This window comes from Hyla sarda, chromosome 8 (genome assembly GCF_029499605.1).
Source record: "Hyla sarda isolate aHylSar1 chromosome 8, aHylSar1.hap1, whole genome shotgun sequence".
NCBI classification, from domain to species: domain Eukaryota; kingdom Metazoa; phylum Chordata; class Amphibia; order Anura; family Hylidae; genus Hyla; species Hyla sarda.
Genome location: NC_079196.1, coordinates 213,772,082 through 213,789,471, shown reverse-complemented (window position 1 = coordinate 213,789,471; position 17,390 = coordinate 213,772,082). Strand labels below are relative to the sequence as shown.

Below are 17,390 nucleotides of genomic sequence, written 5' to 3'. Positions count from 1 at the left end.
GATCCTTGGTGGCCTAGAATAGTAAATGGGTAAATTAAAAGATCCTCAATGGTCTAGAATAGTGAATTGGTAAATTATAAGATCCTTGGTGGTCTACGATCGTGAATGGATTAATAATAAGATCCCTGGTGGTCTGGGGCAGTGAATGGATAAATAATAAGATCCCTGGTGATCTAGGATAGTAAATAGGTAAGTGATAAGTTCCCTTGTGGGCTAGGGTAGTTGATGGATAATTTATAAGATAACTGGTGGTCTAGGGTAGTGAATTGGTAAATTATTAGATCCCTTGTGGTTTAGTATAGTGATTGAGTAAATGATAATATCCCTGGTGGTCCATGATATTGAATAGATAAAACATATGTTCCCTGGTGATCTAGGGTACTGAATAATTAAATTATAAGATCCTCGGTGGTCTGGGGTACTGAATAGGTAAGTTATAAGATCCCTGGTGATCTAGAGTACTGAATAGTTAAATTGTAAGATTCCTGGTTGTCTAGGATACTGCATAGGTACGTTATAAGATCCCTGGTGGTTTAGGGTACTGAATTGTAAAATTTTAAGATCCTTGGTGGTCTAGGGTACTGACTAGGTGAGTTATAAGATCCCTGGTTGTCTAGGGTACTGCATAGTTACGTTATAAGATCCCTGGTTGTCTAGGGTACTGCATAGGTACGTTATAAGATCCCTGGTTGTCTAGGGTACTGCATAGTTACGTTATAAGATCCCTGGTTGTCTAGGGTACTGCATAGGTACGTTATAAGATCCCTGGTTGTCTAGGGTACTGCATAGTTACGTTATAAGATCCCTGGTTGTCTAGGGTACTGCATAGTTACGTTATAAGATCCCTGGTAGTCTAGGGTACTGCATAGTTACGTTATAAGATCCCTGGTGGTCTAGGGTACTGCATAGTTACGTTATAAGATCCCTGGTAGTCTAGGGTACTGCATAGGTACGTTATAAGATCCCTGGTTGTCTAGGGTACTGCATAGTTACGTTATAAGATCCCTGGTGGTCTAGAATAGTGAATGGGTAAATGATAAGATCCCATCCCAATACGGAGAAGGTTACATTAGGTAATTGCCATTTGAGCGATCCCGCTCTGTCTCCTATACGGTGAACCCTCTGCCCGGTGGTCCATCGGTGTAGATGTTTGCAGCAGGTGACGGTTCGTAGCCGCCATCTCCAGTGTACGATCTGGTGAAATACTCCTCGGTGTTTGGTCTGCTCCCCACCCCCAGAACCCAATTGTTTTTACTATTAAACTCTCTGCGCGGAGACAGATTATTTTACCATGCGGTGAATCTACAGAGACGCAACGAGAAAGCAGCTGCCACTGGGCATCTTCCAGGTATCGGTTTTCATTACATTTTTTCGCAGGTCCAGCTGACATTCGACGAAAGCCGACGTCTGTGCGCTCAAGTAACTGCCCATTAAAGGTTCTGCTATCCCCCCCCCCCCCCCCCCGTCCTTTATTTTATCCGCACACATTACATAATTTCCAATGGAACAGACAGATGAAGTAGAGCTGAGTTGGTCAGTGCAACACGTATAAGCTTCATGGTGTCTTTGTATAGGAAAATGTCACTGAAGAACTATAAAATAGTGTAGGTTAGTGTTTCCCAATCAGGTTGCCTCCAGCTGTTGCAAAACTACAACTCCCAGCATGCCCGGACAGCCGTTGGCTGTCCGGGCATGCTGGGAGTTGTAGCTTTGCAACAGCTGGAGGCATCCTGCTTGAGAAACACTGTAGTATGCGTTAAGCTCCTAAGCTCCCCCTAGTGGTGGCTGCAGACAACCAGCATGTTGTGTATTAAATACTTCTTATTAATTAACCCAATCAGACTTTCTTGTTTGTATTTTATTTTAGATCTTGGATAATGCATAGACACAGAAAATGTGAAAATGGAGTGGCTGTCATTGGTAAGATCCCTGGTGGTCTAGGGTAGTAAATGGGTAAATGATAAGATCCCTTGTGGTCTAGGGAAGTAAATGGGTAAATGATAAGAACCCTGGTGGTCTAGGATAGTGAATTGGTAAATGATAAGATCCCTGGTGATCTAGGGTAGTGAATGGATAAATGGTAAGATCTCTAGTTGACAAGGATAGTGAATTGGTAAATGATAACATCCCTGGTGGTCTAGGGTAGTGAATGGGTAAATGATAAGATCCCTGGTGGTTTAGGATAGTAAATGGATAAATGATAAGATCTGTAGTGATCTAGGGTAGTGAATGGGTAAATGATAAGATCCCTGGTGATCTAGGGTAGTGAATGGGTAAATGATAAGATCCCTGGTGGTTTAGGATAGTAAATGGATACATGATAAGATCTGTAGTGATCTAGGGTAGTAAATGGGTAAATGATAAGAACCCTGGTGGTCTGGGATAGTGAATTGGTAAATGATAAGATCCCTGGTGGTGTAGGGTAGTGAATGGATAAATGATAAGATCTCTAGTTGACAAGGACAGTGAATTGGTAAATGATAAGATCCCTGGTGGTCTAGGGTAGTGAATGGGTAAATGATAAGATCCCTGGTGGTCTAGGATAGTAAATGAATAAATGATATGATCCCTGGTGGTTTAGGATAGTAAATGAATTAATGATAAGATCCCTGGTTGTCTAGGATAGTAAATGGGTGAATAATAAGATCCCTGGTGGTCTAGGGTAGTGAATTGTTAAATGATAACTCATTGACAGGAATTGAAAGGAACATTCTTTGACTTTGGACAGCCATAGTGATAGGGTTGGCAGGGATTTACCAAATGGTACTAGATTAGTTATCCAGCAACATACGTGACCCCAAGAGTGTAAGGTCACTAGAATTAGGGTTCTGGGATAGTTCATCGATATCAGGGATACAAAGAGGTGTGAACATACAACAGCTGTCACTGACAGCCGCTCCATTCTCCTGACAGCCGCTCCATTCTCCTGACAGCCGCTCCATTCTCCTGACAGCCGCTCCATTCTCCTGACAGCCGCTCCATTCTCCTGACAGCCGCTCCATTCTCCTGACAGCCGCTCCATTCTCCTGACAGCCGCTCCATTCTCCTGACAGCCGCTCCATTCTCCTGACAGGTAGTGTTGAGCGGCATAGGCCATATTCGAATTTGCGATATTTCGCGAATATATGGACGAATATTCGTCATATATTTGCTAAATTCGCATATTGGTAATATTCGCGTTCTATTTTCGCGTATGCGAAAGTTAGCATGTGCGAAAATTAGCATATACTAAAATTAGCATAAACAAAAAGTTGCATATGTGAAAATTATCATATGCAAATTTTCGCATATGCGAAATTCGCACGCCAGTCTCACACAGTAGTATTAGAGTCTTCTTTACACCACACAAGCTGGAAGCAGAGAGGGGTGATCACTGTGATGTGTACTGTGAAAAAAAAAAAACGAATATTCGTAATTACGAATATATAGTGCTATATTCGTGAATATTCGTGTCGTGAATTCGCGAATATGCGATATTCGCGAATAAAATTCGCATTGCAAATATTCGCGAGCAACACTACTGACAGGCAATCCATTCTCCTGACAGCCAATCCATTCTCCTGGATGTACAGATGATGTATAGATGATGATGTATGATGTATAGATGATGTATGATGATATAGAGATGATGTATGATGATGTATGATGATATATAGATGATGTATGATGATGTATAGATGATGTATGATGATATAGAGATGATGTATGATGATGTATGATGATACATAGATGATGTATGATGATGTATGATGTATAGATGAGGTATAGATGATGTATGATGTATAGGTGATGTATGATGTACAGATGATGTATAGATAATGTATAATGTATAGATGATATATGACGTATAGATTATGTATGATGATATATATATAGATGATGTATGATATATAGATGATGTATGATGATATATAGATGATGTATGATATATAGATGATGTATGATGATATAGAGATGATGTATGATGATATGTAGATGATGTATGATGTATAAATGATGAATGATGATGTATGGATGATGGATGATGGATGATATATAGATGATGTATGATGTATACGTGATGTATGATGGTGTATGGATGATGTATGATGTATAGATGAGGTATAGATGATGTATGATGTATAGGTGATGGATGATGTACAGATGATGTATAGATAATGTATAATGTATAGATGATATATGACGTATAGATGATGTAGGATGATATATAGATGTATGGTGATGTATGATGCATAGATGATGTATGATGTATAGATTATGTATGATGATATATAGATGATGTATGATATATAGAAGATGTATGATGATATATAGATGATGTATGATGATGTATGACGTATAGATTATGTATGATGATATATAGATTATGTATGATGATGTATGATATATAGATGATGTATGATATATAGATGATGTATGATGATATGTAGATGATGTATGATATATAGATGATGTATGATATATAGATGATGAATGATGATGTATGATATATAGATGATGTATGATATATAGATGATGTATGATGATATGTAGATGATGTATGATATATAGATGATGTATGATATATAGATGATGAATGATGATGTATGGATGATGGATGATGGATGATATATAGATGATGTATGATATAGATGATGTACAGATAATGTATAATGATGAAGCTGGTACTGAGTACTGATGTACTAGAGTTAATTAGCCAGTAAAGTACTTGCCCCCCATCCCTACAATGACTAGGCCATTACTATACGTTACAGGTCGGAAACTACTTCCTCGTCAATAACCCGAGCAGCTTTGTGTAAGATGTAACCCACATAACCTGCCGGGAGGTTTTCACTCCATAAATAAGGTGTAATCGTCAGGAATAAAGAGATCCGAGCCTGGATAGTAATCACAGACAGCGAAATATCTCTGTTGTTCCCACAGTAGAGCTCCACTAAACACTTCTGGGGGCCCTGGGACCCGGACTTCCTCCGCTAACACGCAGCATTCCCTCTCTAGTCTGCTCACAAGTCACTCGTTTTCTTTTACTCTTGTCCTAATGAGAAAATCAGAATCCAGGGACGGGTCTCTCTTGGCCGCCAGTCTCTGAGATCTTTTCTTTTTTGGCCCGACCAGCATCGTCATCATGTTATACGCACATCACAAGCTGGGATACAGTGCGCAATTCATGCGATGTTCTCAGAGGATCCGTACTGGAGATGTGGATAGTTCATTGGTTTGTTAAAGCGAACCTGTCAGACCCCACAAAAATAATAATAATAATAATCTGTTACTGATGTCACGACTCCGCCCCTGTGTAACTTCACGATTCCGCCCCTGTGTGACTTCATGACTCCGCCCCTGTGTGACTTCACGACTCTGCCACTGTGTGACTTCATGACTCCGCCACTGTGTGACTTCACGACTCTGCCACTGTGTGACTTCATGACTCCGCCCCCGTGTGACTTCATGACTCCGCCCCTGTGTGACTTCATGACTCCGCCCCCGTGTGACGTTCCCCCATAGTGCAAGTCTATGGGAAGGGGCCTATTAAAGGGGTTCTCCGGTGCTCAGATATCTTATCCCCTATCCAAAGGGAACCCCAGGATCTTGCACGCGGCACCCCGTTTGTAATCAGTCCCGGAGCGTGTTCGCTCTGGGACTGATTACCGGTGATCACACGGCCGGCGGCGTCTGACGTTACGCCTCCGCCCCCATGTGACGTCACGCTCCGCCCCTCAATGCAAGCCTACGGAAGGGGGCGTGACAGCTATCACGCCCCCTCCCATAGGCTTGCATTGAGGGGCGGAGGGTGACATCACACGGGGCGGGGGCGTGACGTCACACGCCGCCGGCCCTGTGGTTGCCGGTAATCAGTCCCAGAGCGAACACGCTCCAGGACTGATTACAAACGGGGTGCTGCGTGCATGATCACAGGGGTCCCCAGCGGCAGGACTCCCGCGATCAGGCATCTTATCCCCTATAATGTACCCCTTTAATGTTTTTTAAAAAAAAGCCCCTTTAAAGCCTCTTTTAGTATTTTGTGGGTGGTGTGCATGGGCCCTGTAGACACCACACATACAGCACAAATTTATATACCGCATTTATCGGGGTATACCACGCACCGGCCTATAACACGCACCCTCATTTTACCAAGGATATTTGGGTAAAATGAGGGTGCGTGTGTGCGCGTGTATACCCCGATATACCCCCAGGAAAGGCAGGGGGAGAGAGGCCGTCGCTGCCCGCTTCTCTCCCCCTGCCTTTCCTGGGGTCTAGAGCGCTGCTGTCGGCCCTTTTCACCCCCTGGTTATCGGCGCCGCTGCCCGTTCTGTCCCCCTGACTATCGGTGCCGGCGCCGATAACCAGGGAGAGAGAAGCGGCGCCGACAGCCAGGGGGAGAGAAGGGGCAGCGGCACCCATTGCCGGCGCCGCTGCCCCGTTGCCTCCCCCCATCCCCGGTGGCATAATTACCTGAGTCGGGTCCGTGCTGCTCGGGTCCGTGCTGCTCTGAGTCGGGTGCCGCTGCCCTTTCTCTCCCCCTGGCTGTCGGTGCCGCTTCTATCTCCCTGGCTATCGGCGCCGGCACCGATAGTCAGGGGGACAGAACGGGCAGCGGCGCCGATAACCAGGGGGAGAGAAGGGCCGGCAGCAGGGCTCTAGACCCCAGGAAAGGCAGGGGGAGAGAAGCGGGCAGCGACGGCCTCTCTCCCCCTGCCTTTCCTGGGGGTGTATCGGCGTATAACACGCGCACAGACTTTAGGCTAAAAATTTTAGCCTAAAAAGTGCGTGTTATACGCCGATAAATACGGTATATACATTTTAATAAACACAATTTATTATCAATATTCTAATATTTCTCTCAGCATTTATTACTTCTTACACTCCTCACACACAGAATCTATCCTGAGAGCGGCGACTTCCTCCTCCTCCTCCTCCTCCTCCTCCTCCTCCTCCTCTGTCTCTTCATGTTATTGAGGTTGTTTTGGGTTCACAACTTTTAACCTGGGCGCTCGATAGAATCTGTATTCATATCTGCTGTGCTACCTATTCCCCTTATATACTGTTTATTATAAAAATACCTCTTCTCATTAGCTCACAGTGTTAGAAATCCTCTAAGGGGAAGGGGGCTGTCCCTCCCTTGTGGTGGTTGGAGGTGATTGGTGTGTGGTAGAAGGGGGCGTGTCCCTCTGTTGTGGTGAGAGGTGATTGGTGTGTGGTAGAAGGGGGCATATCCCTCCCTTGTGGTGGTAGGAGATGATTGGTGTGTAGTGGAAGGGTGTGTCCCTCCCTTGTGGTGGTGGGAGGTGATTGGTGTGTGGTGGAAGGGGGCGTGTCCCTCTGTTGTGGTGGGAGGTGATTGGTGTGTGTTGGAAGGGGGCGTGTCCCTCCTTTGTGGTGGTGGAAGATGATTGGTGTTTGGTGGAAGGGGGCATATCCCTCCCTTGTGGTGGTAGGAGATGATTGGTGTGTAGTGGAAGGGTGTGTCCCTCCCTTGTGGTGGTGGGATGTGATTGGTGTGTGGTGGAAGGGGGCGTGTCCCTCCCTTGTGGTGGTGGGATGTGATTGGTGTGTGGTGGGAGGAGGGGTTAATAGCACTGAGCAGTGGTTGGCGCGCGCCCTCCATTTATCTCTATGGTGGAGCCGAAGCGCTGTATTTGGGTATCCCCCATTCTCCCATAGAGATGCATGGAGGGGGGTGTCGGCAGTGGGCAACACAGCTCCATTCATGGAGAGAGACGGGCACTGGGCAAGAGATCGCGGGGGTCTTCGCAGCCAGACCTCAAACGATCTGAAACACTTATATAGGGGATACATTTTTGTGAGCTGGACTACTACTTTAATTTATGGGTAACCAGGGCAACAAAAATGTGTTCCAAAAATAGGTGTTGTTCATTTTTAAACCTACTTGAGGGCCGCACCTTGGATCTCATAGGCCTTGACATGTGCATGAATGCTTACCAAAATAAAGAAACATGGAATTGAGACCTCAGTTTTTATAACTTTATGAGAGAATGGAATATATGTTATGGAATATATGGAATATATGTAATGGAATATATGGAATCTGTGTGACCATGGGGGCACTTTATATCTTTCTGGCCCAGCTCAACTGGTGGACCATGTATGGTCTCTTACCAATTCCCTTAAAGGGGTATTCCAGGAAAAAACTTTTTTAATTAATTTTTTTATATCAACTGGCTCCAGAAAGTTAAACAGATATGTAAATTACTTCAATTGAAAAATCTTAATCCTTCCAATAACTATCAGCTGCTGAAGTTGAGTTGTTCTTTTCTGTCTGGCAATAGTGCTCTCTGCTGACATCTCTGCTTGTCTCGGGAACTGCACAGAGTAGAAGAGATTTGCTATGGGGATTTGCTTCTACTCTGGACAGTTCCCGAGACAGGTGTCATCAGAGAGCACTTAGATGGAAAAGAACAACTCAACTTCAGCAGCTCATAAGTACTGAAAGGATTAAGATTTTTTTAATAGGAGTAATTTGCAAATCTGGGTCACCAGGGACCTGAGGAAATGCTTTTGTAGCGTGAAACAGCGCGGTCGTCCAGGTGTGTAGCTCCTGCCGCTCCAGCTCTGCCTGGTCTAGGGGTGTCGGGATGTTGTAACCTGCCGGTTATGAAATCAGAATAAATCTTCACCAGAAAGTTATCCAGGTGTGTTGCTCTGTTTCTTTCTTCTATTGAATAATTTACAAATCTATTTAACTTTCTGGAGCTAGTATATATATATATATATATATATATACAGTGACCCCCGACCTACGATGGCCCCGACATACGATCATTTCAGCATATGATCACTCTCAGAGGCAGCATCAACATACGATGCTTTTGTATGTTGGGGCCATCGCATAAATGGCTATCCGGCAGCGCAGACTGCTTCATCTGCCACCGGATAGCCGTTTACGGTGCCCCGTGTGGTCCGCTGACGATCACTTACCTGTCCTCAGGGCTCCGGCGCATCTTCCTCTTCGGCATCCCCTGCATCGTCGGCGCTCTCCGTCGCCGCCATCACGTTGCTGCACACGCCGTCCCGTCATCCAATAGGAGCGGCGTGCGTAACGACGTGATGGCGGCGACGGAGAGCGAGGATGCCGGGGAAGCAGAGGCCTTGCCGGAGCGTCGGGGACACCCCAGGGACGCGGCGACAGCGAAGGAAGGCGACATCCAGGGCAGCGGTGACGAGCGGTGACGGTCCGGAGCGGCGGGGACAGGTGAGTACAACCTCCAATACCAGTGGTTTTCAACCTGCGGACCTCCAGATGTTGCAAAACTACAACTCCCAGCCAACGGCTGTCCGGGCACGCTGGGTGTTGTAGTTTTGCAACATCTGGAGGTCCGCAGTTTGTAGACCACTGTCCTATACTTTACATTGCACGGATCCCTCAACATACGATGGTTTCAACAAACGATGGTCCATTTGGAACGGATTACCATCTTATGTTGAGGGACCACTGTATAAAGTTTTTTTCCTGGATAACCCCTTTAATGGGGGACATGAACTTGGCGGAGACCTCAGTACCACCCATTCAGCAGCTGGTGGTGCCCAATACCTCATTCTCCTAGAGATTAATTGGAGAATCCTGGTAGCTCTTCATAAATAGTGCAGGCCAACAATGTATGACAGTGTTTTTCCCAACCAGGGTGCCTCCAGCTGTTGCAAAACTACAAGTCCCAGCATGCCCGGACAGCCGAAGGCTGTCCGGGCATGCTGGGACTTGTAGTTTTGCAACAGCTGGAGGCACCCTGGTTGGGAAACACTGATGTATGAGATAAAATCTTGAACCATGCATACGTTTCATATAGATTACAACCTCTGTGGGTCATTGTCAACGTAGGGACCCTATCATGGGAATCGGGACCGGCGGGGTATTTCTTATCTTCCCCCCCCCCCCTGACACACACTACTTGTAATAAGTTTTATGATGCAATATGCAATAATGGCGAGCGCTGGGCATTCCCGTGCTGCGCTGAACAAACATTATCCAGATGTTTTGTCACATTCCTGCGGGAACGGTTCATACCTGCAAGAACTCTGCATTTCTGCTCCACGCCTGCCCGCTAATGAAGGGAGACAAGGGCGATGCAGACAGGCCCCGCGCAGCAACAGAACCACGCTTCAGGGGGATGATATTTAGTATCAGTAAGGAGGGCGCTTAATAATGGCGCTGGCTACAGGCCAGATGTGTAAATCCACGACAACTCCCATTACAAGTGATGGCTGACGGTAGGAGATGAAATGTCGCTCTTGAGAGACGGCTGCTCGCGCACAAATGCATAGGAAAAAAAAAACAATAGTATAAGACACTAGTGCTGAGCACGAATATTCGAAATGCAAATTTTTATCGCGAATATTTAGAATATAACGCTATCTATTCATAATGACGAATATTTGTTTTTTTTTCACATGCAAATTTTTATGCAAATTTTCTATGCAAATTTTTATCGCGAATATTTCGAATATAGCGCTCTCTATTGATAATGACGAATATTAGTTTTTTTTAGTTTTTTCACATGCAAATTTTGATGCAAATTTCCCATGCAAACTTTTATCGCGAATATTTCGAATATAGCGCTCTATATTCATAATGACGAATATTTGTTTTTTTTTGTTTTTTCACATGCAAATTTTTATGCAAATTTTCCATGCAAATTTTTATCGCAAATATTTTGAATATAATGCTGTCTATTCATAATGACGAATATTCTTTTTTTTTTTCACATGCAAATTTTTATGCAAATTCTCTATGCAAATTTTTATCGCGAATATTTAGATTATAGCGCTCTATATTCATAATGACGAATATTAGTTTTTTTTCTTAGTTTTTTTCACATGCAAATTTTTATGCGATTTTTCCATGCAAAATTTTATCGCGAGTATTTAGAATATAGCGCTCTATATTCATAATGACGAATATTCGTTTTGTTTTTTTTCACATGCAAATTTTTATGCAAATTTTCCATGAGAATTTTTATCGCGAATATTTAGAATATAGCGCTCTATATTCATAATGATGAATGTTCGGTTTTTTTTTCCACATGCAAATTTTTATGCAAATTTTCCATGCAAATTTTATCGCGAATATTTAGAATATAACGCTATCTATTCATAATGACGAATATTTTTTTTTTTGTTTTTTTCACATGCAAATTTTTATCCGAATTTTCCATGCAAATTTTCGCATGCAAATTTTATCGCGAATATTTAGAATATAACGCTATCTATTCATAATGACGAATATTTTTTTTTTGTTTTTTTCACATGCAAATTTTTATGCGAATTTTCCATGCAAATTTTCGCATGCAAATTTTATCGCGAATATTTAGAATATAGCGCTCTATATTCATAATGAGGAATATTAGTATTTTTTTAGTTTTTTTCACATGCAAATTTTTATGCAAATTTTCTATGCAAATTTTTATCGTGAATATTTAGAATATAGCGCTCTATATTCATAATGACGAATATTCATTTTTTTTAATTTTTTTCACATGCAAATTTTTATGCAAATTTTCCATGCAAATTTTCGCATGAAAAAAAAAAAATTTGACAAACCTAGAGAACATGTGAATTTCATTTCGTGAACATAGGACGAAAAATCATCAATATATTCACAAAATATCGCAAATTTGAATATGGTCCCTGCCGCTCATCACTTTTAAAGGGGTATTCCAGGAAAATAATAATAATAATTATTATTATTATATCAACTGGCTCCAGAAAGTTAAACAGATTTGTAAATTTCTTCTATTAAAAAAAATCTTAATCCTTCCAATAATTATCAGCTGCTGAAGTTGAGTTGTTGTTTTCTGTCCGGCAACAGCGCTCTCTGCTGACATCTCTGCTTGTCTCGGGAACTGCACAGAGTAGGAGAGGTTTGCTATGGGGATTTGCTTCTAAACTGGGCGGTTCCCGAGACAGGTGTCATCAGAGAGCACTTAGACAGAAAAGAACAACTCAACTTCAGCAGCTCATAAGTACTGAAGGGATTAAGATTTTGTAATAGAAGAAATTTACAAATCTGTTTAACTTTCGGGAACCAGTTGATATATATAAAAAAAAGTTTTTTCCTGGAATACCCCTTTAAAGACATCAGGAATTGTGATGAGCAGCAGGGGCCATATTCGAATTTGCATGTGAAAAATTGTGAATTGACGATATTTGCAATAAAAATTTGGATTACGAATATTTGTGCTCAAAACTTATCAGGAAGAGTTTGATGAAAACTGTCACCTATGGAAATATGTGTAACCGGAAAGGCGTGAATGTTTCGCCCCATTTTTTTACTATGCTAAAATTACTAAACCATTAGAAATGTGTCAAGATTACTTCCAGGAACACAGGGCCGGCTCTGCCTATAGGCAAAATAGGCAGCCGCCTAGAGTGCCCTCCGACTGGGGGGCGCCGCTCTCTGCCTGCCACAAGAAAGTTAGACAGCCAGCATCCAAACCACTTGCATAGCCAGCAGTATGAGGAGGAGGTTTGTTACAGTGTGTCACCCCAGTAGTAAGGTGGGGCGTGTCAAAGGGTGGAGCCAATGGGCGGGGTCAAGGGGACGGCAAAATTATCTTTTGCCTAGAGTGACAAAAGCCCTACAGGAACCATAGTGCTTTAAAGAACTTTGTGGTTAAAGGGGTACTCCGTGGAAAACATTATTATTTTTTTTTTATCAACTGGTGCCAGAAAGTTATACAGATTTGTAAATTACCTCTATTAAAAAATCTTAATCCTTCCAGTACTTATTAGCTGCTGTATGCTCCAGAGGAAATTCTTTTCTTTTTTTTTTTGATCACAGTGCTCTCTGCTGACACCCCTGTCCGTATCAGAAACTGTCCAGAACAGAAGCAAACATATGCTGCTCTGGACAGTTCCTGATACGGACAGAGGTGTCAGTGGACAGAAAAAAAAGAGAAATCCAAAAACAAAAGAACTTTCTCTGTAATATACAGCCGCTAATAAGTACTGGAAGGATAAATATATATATATTTCTTTCATAGAAGTAATTTACAAATCTGTTTAACTTTCTGGCACCAGTTGATCAACTGGTTCCAGAAAGTTGAACAGATTTGTAAATTACTTCTATTAAAAAAATCTTAATCCTTTCAGTACTTATGGGCTGATGAAGTTGAGTTGTTCTTTTCTATCTAAGTGCTCTCTGATGACACGTGTCTCAGGAACCGCCCAGTTTAGAAGCAAATCCCCATAGCAAACCTCTTCTACTCTGTGCAGTTCCCGAGACAAGCAGAGATGTCAGCAGCGAGCACTGTTGCCAGTCAGAAAACAACAACACAACTTCATCAGCTCATAATTATTGAAAGGATTAAGATTTTTTTAATAGAAGTAATTTACAAATCTGTTTAACTTTCTGGAGTCAGTTGATATATATATAACATTTTCCCTGGAATACCCCTTTAAACACTTGCTCCTAGATGACATCTAAGCAATAGTGTTGCTCGCGAATATTCGCAATTCGAATATTATTCGTGAATATCGCATATTCGCGAATTTTGCGAATATAGCGCTATATATTCGTAATTACGAATATTCGTTTTTTTTTGTTTTTTTTTGTTGTTTTTGTTTTCACAGTACACATCACAGTGATCATCCCTCTCTGCTTCCAGCTTCTGTGGTGTAAAGAAGGCTGTAATACTACTGTGTGAGACTGACGTGCGAAAATCCGCATATGCGAAAATTAACATATGCTACTTTTCGCATATGCGAATTGTCACATATGTTAATTTTCGCATACGCGTATTTTCGCATACACGAAAATAAAACGAGAATATGCGAATATTCGCGAATATATGACGAATACTCGTCCGTATATTCGCGAATATTCGCGAATTCGAATATGGCCTATGCCGCTCAACACTACTAAGCAATGGGTTCAGCTTATCATTGACAACTGCAAACAAAACTCAGTAGTCTAAAGCAGTGGTCTTCAACCTGCAGCCCTCCAGATGTTGCAAAACTACAACTCCCAGCATGCCCGGACAGCCAACGGCTGTCCGGGCATGCTGGGAGTTGTAGCTTTGCAACATCTGGAGGGCCGTAGGTTGGAGACCACTGGTCTAACAACCGTTTTCTTTACAACTAAATTTATATTCATCTAAATTGGCGATGACTGGCGATGTGGGGCAGAGTCTCATGACATCACGACCATGCCCCCTCAATGTAAGTCTATGGGAGGGGGCGTGATGGCTGTCACGCCCCCTCCCATAGACTTGCATTGAGAGGGCGTGGCCGTGACATCACGAGCCTCAGGTGCTGCCCTTGATGCTCTTAACGAATGCCAGGTGCAGCAGGGAGATCGCAAGGGTCCTGCCTGCTGGGGATAAGCTGTCTAGGGGCGGAGTACCCCTTTAAGGCCCATTCACACTATTAAATCTCTGCCCCTTGTGAATAACCCCTTGAGGACACAGACAATTATTTTTATTTTTTTTTGCCTTTTTAATTTATCCTCCTCGCCTTTTAAGAGCCATAATTCTTTTATTTTATTCTACTGTCCTGAGGGTGTGATGATTGCAGATGGAATTAACCTAGGGGCAGATGGCACCAACCCCTTGTGTTCGTGACGCCAGGACGTGGTTTATCCTCTACACCACCCGAAGGTATAACGCTGGATCCTGGGCTGGGCACAGGGGCAAATAATGACTCCAACGCCAAGTTATGGAACAACGGCAACTTTACTGAGTCAGACAGATGTAACAGTCTATACAGCTTGGCTAGGCCTAAGGAGGTGACCAGTGACTTCAGAGACCACAGGGCTTGTTGGGATTATGGTGGACTTGGACAATTTGATGCAGGGCCACGCTGACTTGAGACAGACTTGACTTGGACTTACTTGACTGAGACTGACTATGACAGACTTTACCCCATTTGTAACTTACCAGGCTTTCACTTGGACCTGGGGGTGGTGGACTTGTGGATCCGTGGCTGCGTGGTAGACTTTAGCCCTCCTTAGGACACCAGACACTGTCTACAGACTTGACCTCACCGCAACTCAGCATTAAAGAGCAAGAGGAAGCTCCACCCAGGGAGGGGGAGACTCGGGAGGGGTCCCATAGGTCACCCTGTAGGTCACATGGTCACTGGTACCTACCCTGGTTACAATCACATGACAACAATACTTAAAGGTATATAACATTATATGTACATTGCACCATATAACATAAGACACAAGTATAGGGGGGCCCAGGGGTCACGGAATGGAGTCTGCCTGACAGGGCAGCAAAGGTACAGGGGTGCAACTCCTGTACTGGGCCACCACACTACAGACCCGAATGTGCGCTTGTTTTTGGCACTAACAATTTTACAGCACAACCAAAGAAAATATTATTTGTTCGGGAAAACTTCAAATAAAACCATAATTTTTATGGGGCGAGGGTGCTTTGGGGCCCCCTCAGTCACAGGGACCCAATGCAACTGCTACCTCTGCACCCCTTAGAGGTACGCCCCTGCTGATCAGAGATATCGGAAATCTACTTCTATGGCCTGCCAGAAGGCAGACCATGCAAGCAGCTTCCCTGAAGCTTTGGAGCCGGTAAACAGGGCTCCGGCCGCCATCTTGACTCATTGGAACCCCACAATCGCCTTGCGGGTGGCCCAATGAGTCTATGTAAGCATCAGCTGCCGTAATCAGTACTGATCATGGCATCTGAAGGGTTATTTGGTGAGCACTTGCATGATCACTGATGTCCGCCATTAGTGGCGGGCCTGCAGTCTATAAAGCGAGCGCAGCTCCTTGCGCTCACTTCATAATCCTTATACCTCTTAGGTCGTACATGTATGTTGCCCCAAGTACCAAGCAGCCAGAGCATACAGGTAAGTCCAGCATCCACTGGGGGGTTCAAAATTCAAATAATAATAAAAATAAATATAGATTACAAAAAAAAAGTTGATATGGTTTCACTGGGGATCGAACCCAGGACCTTCTGCGTGTAAAGAAGACGTGATAACCACTACACTATGAAACCTCAGTAGGTGCACTAATTGGCTGCTGAATCACCACTCAACTTCTCGCACTGTGCTCATTAGGTCAAAGGTCAACTAAGAACATAGATTTTGTTTTATTTTTTTTTTATTTTTTTTTTTTAAACTGTGTAAATTGTGTGGTTTTAATTTTAGTATTAACATTTTTTAAAGCAATTAAAAAACAATAAGTGAATGAATGAATGAATCAATGAATAACTAATGAATAACTAAAAAACATAAATAGTTAACTGAAATAAATAAATATGTGAAAATAAATAAATAACTAAATTAAATAAATAAATAAATAACTAAATGAATTAAATAAATAAATAAATAAATTAAATAAATAAATAACTAAATTAAATAAATAAATAAATAACTAAATTAATTAAATAAATAAATAACTAAATTAAATAAATAAATAAATAAATTAAATAAATAAATAACTAAATTAATTAAATAAATAAATAAATAAAATAAATAAATAACTAAACAAAATAAACAACTACATTAAATAAATAAATCACTAAATAAATTAAATATATGAAATAAATACGGTAACTAAAATAAAAAAATAAATAACTAAATAAAATAAATAAATTTATAAATAAAATAAATGAATATTTTAAATTAATTAATTAATTCATAAATCGTTAACTAAATAAATAAAATAATAATGAATTCTATGTTTAAGAACCTGACTTAACTTCAATATGAGTGCAGAGGTATCAGACACGCACGGGTGCCCAAGTGTCTGAGACAGTGTTTTCCAACCAGGGTGCCTCCAGCTGTTTTTAAACTGTGTAAATTGTGTAGTTTTAATTTTAGTTTGTTTCTGAAAAATGTTAAAGCAATTAAAAAACAATAAGTGAATGAATGAATAAATGAGTAACTAATTAATAAATGAATAACTAACTAAAAAAAATAGATAGCTAACTAAAATAAATAAATATGTGAAATAAATAACTAAAATAAATAAATAACTAAATTAAATAAATAAAAAAACTAAATAAATAACTACATTAAGTAAATAAATCACTAAATAAATTAAATAAACATATGAAATAAATAACTAAAATAAATAAATAACTAAATAAAATAAAAAATTTATAAAATAAATGAATATATTAAATAAATAAATTAATTAACAAATCATTAAATAAATTAATTAAATAAATAAAATAATAATGAATTCTATGTTTAAGAGCCTGACTTAACTTCAATTCGAGTGCAGAGGTATCAGACACGCACGGGCGCTCGAGTGTCTGAGACAGTGTTTTCCAACCAGGGTGCCTCCAGCTGTTGCAAAACTACAACTCTCAGTGTGCCCGGACAGCCAACGGCTGTCCGGGCATTCTGGGAGTTGTAGTTTTGCAATAGCTGTAGGTAACCTGGTTGGGAAACACTGGCCTGAAGAA

The 17,390-nt window shown here is 41.6% G+C and overlaps 1 non-coding gene across 1 annotated transcript; it reads right to left on the bottom strand.

The window, feature by feature from the left end:
• Nucleotides 1-15,901: 15,901 nt before the first annotated feature.
• Nucleotides 15,902-15,974, bottom strand: TRNAV-UAC (transfer RNA valine (anticodon UAC)). The gene has a single exon. It is a non-coding gene; the product is annotated as a tRNA-Val (tRNA).
• Between the last annotated feature and the right edge of the window lie 1,416 nt (nt 15,975-17,390).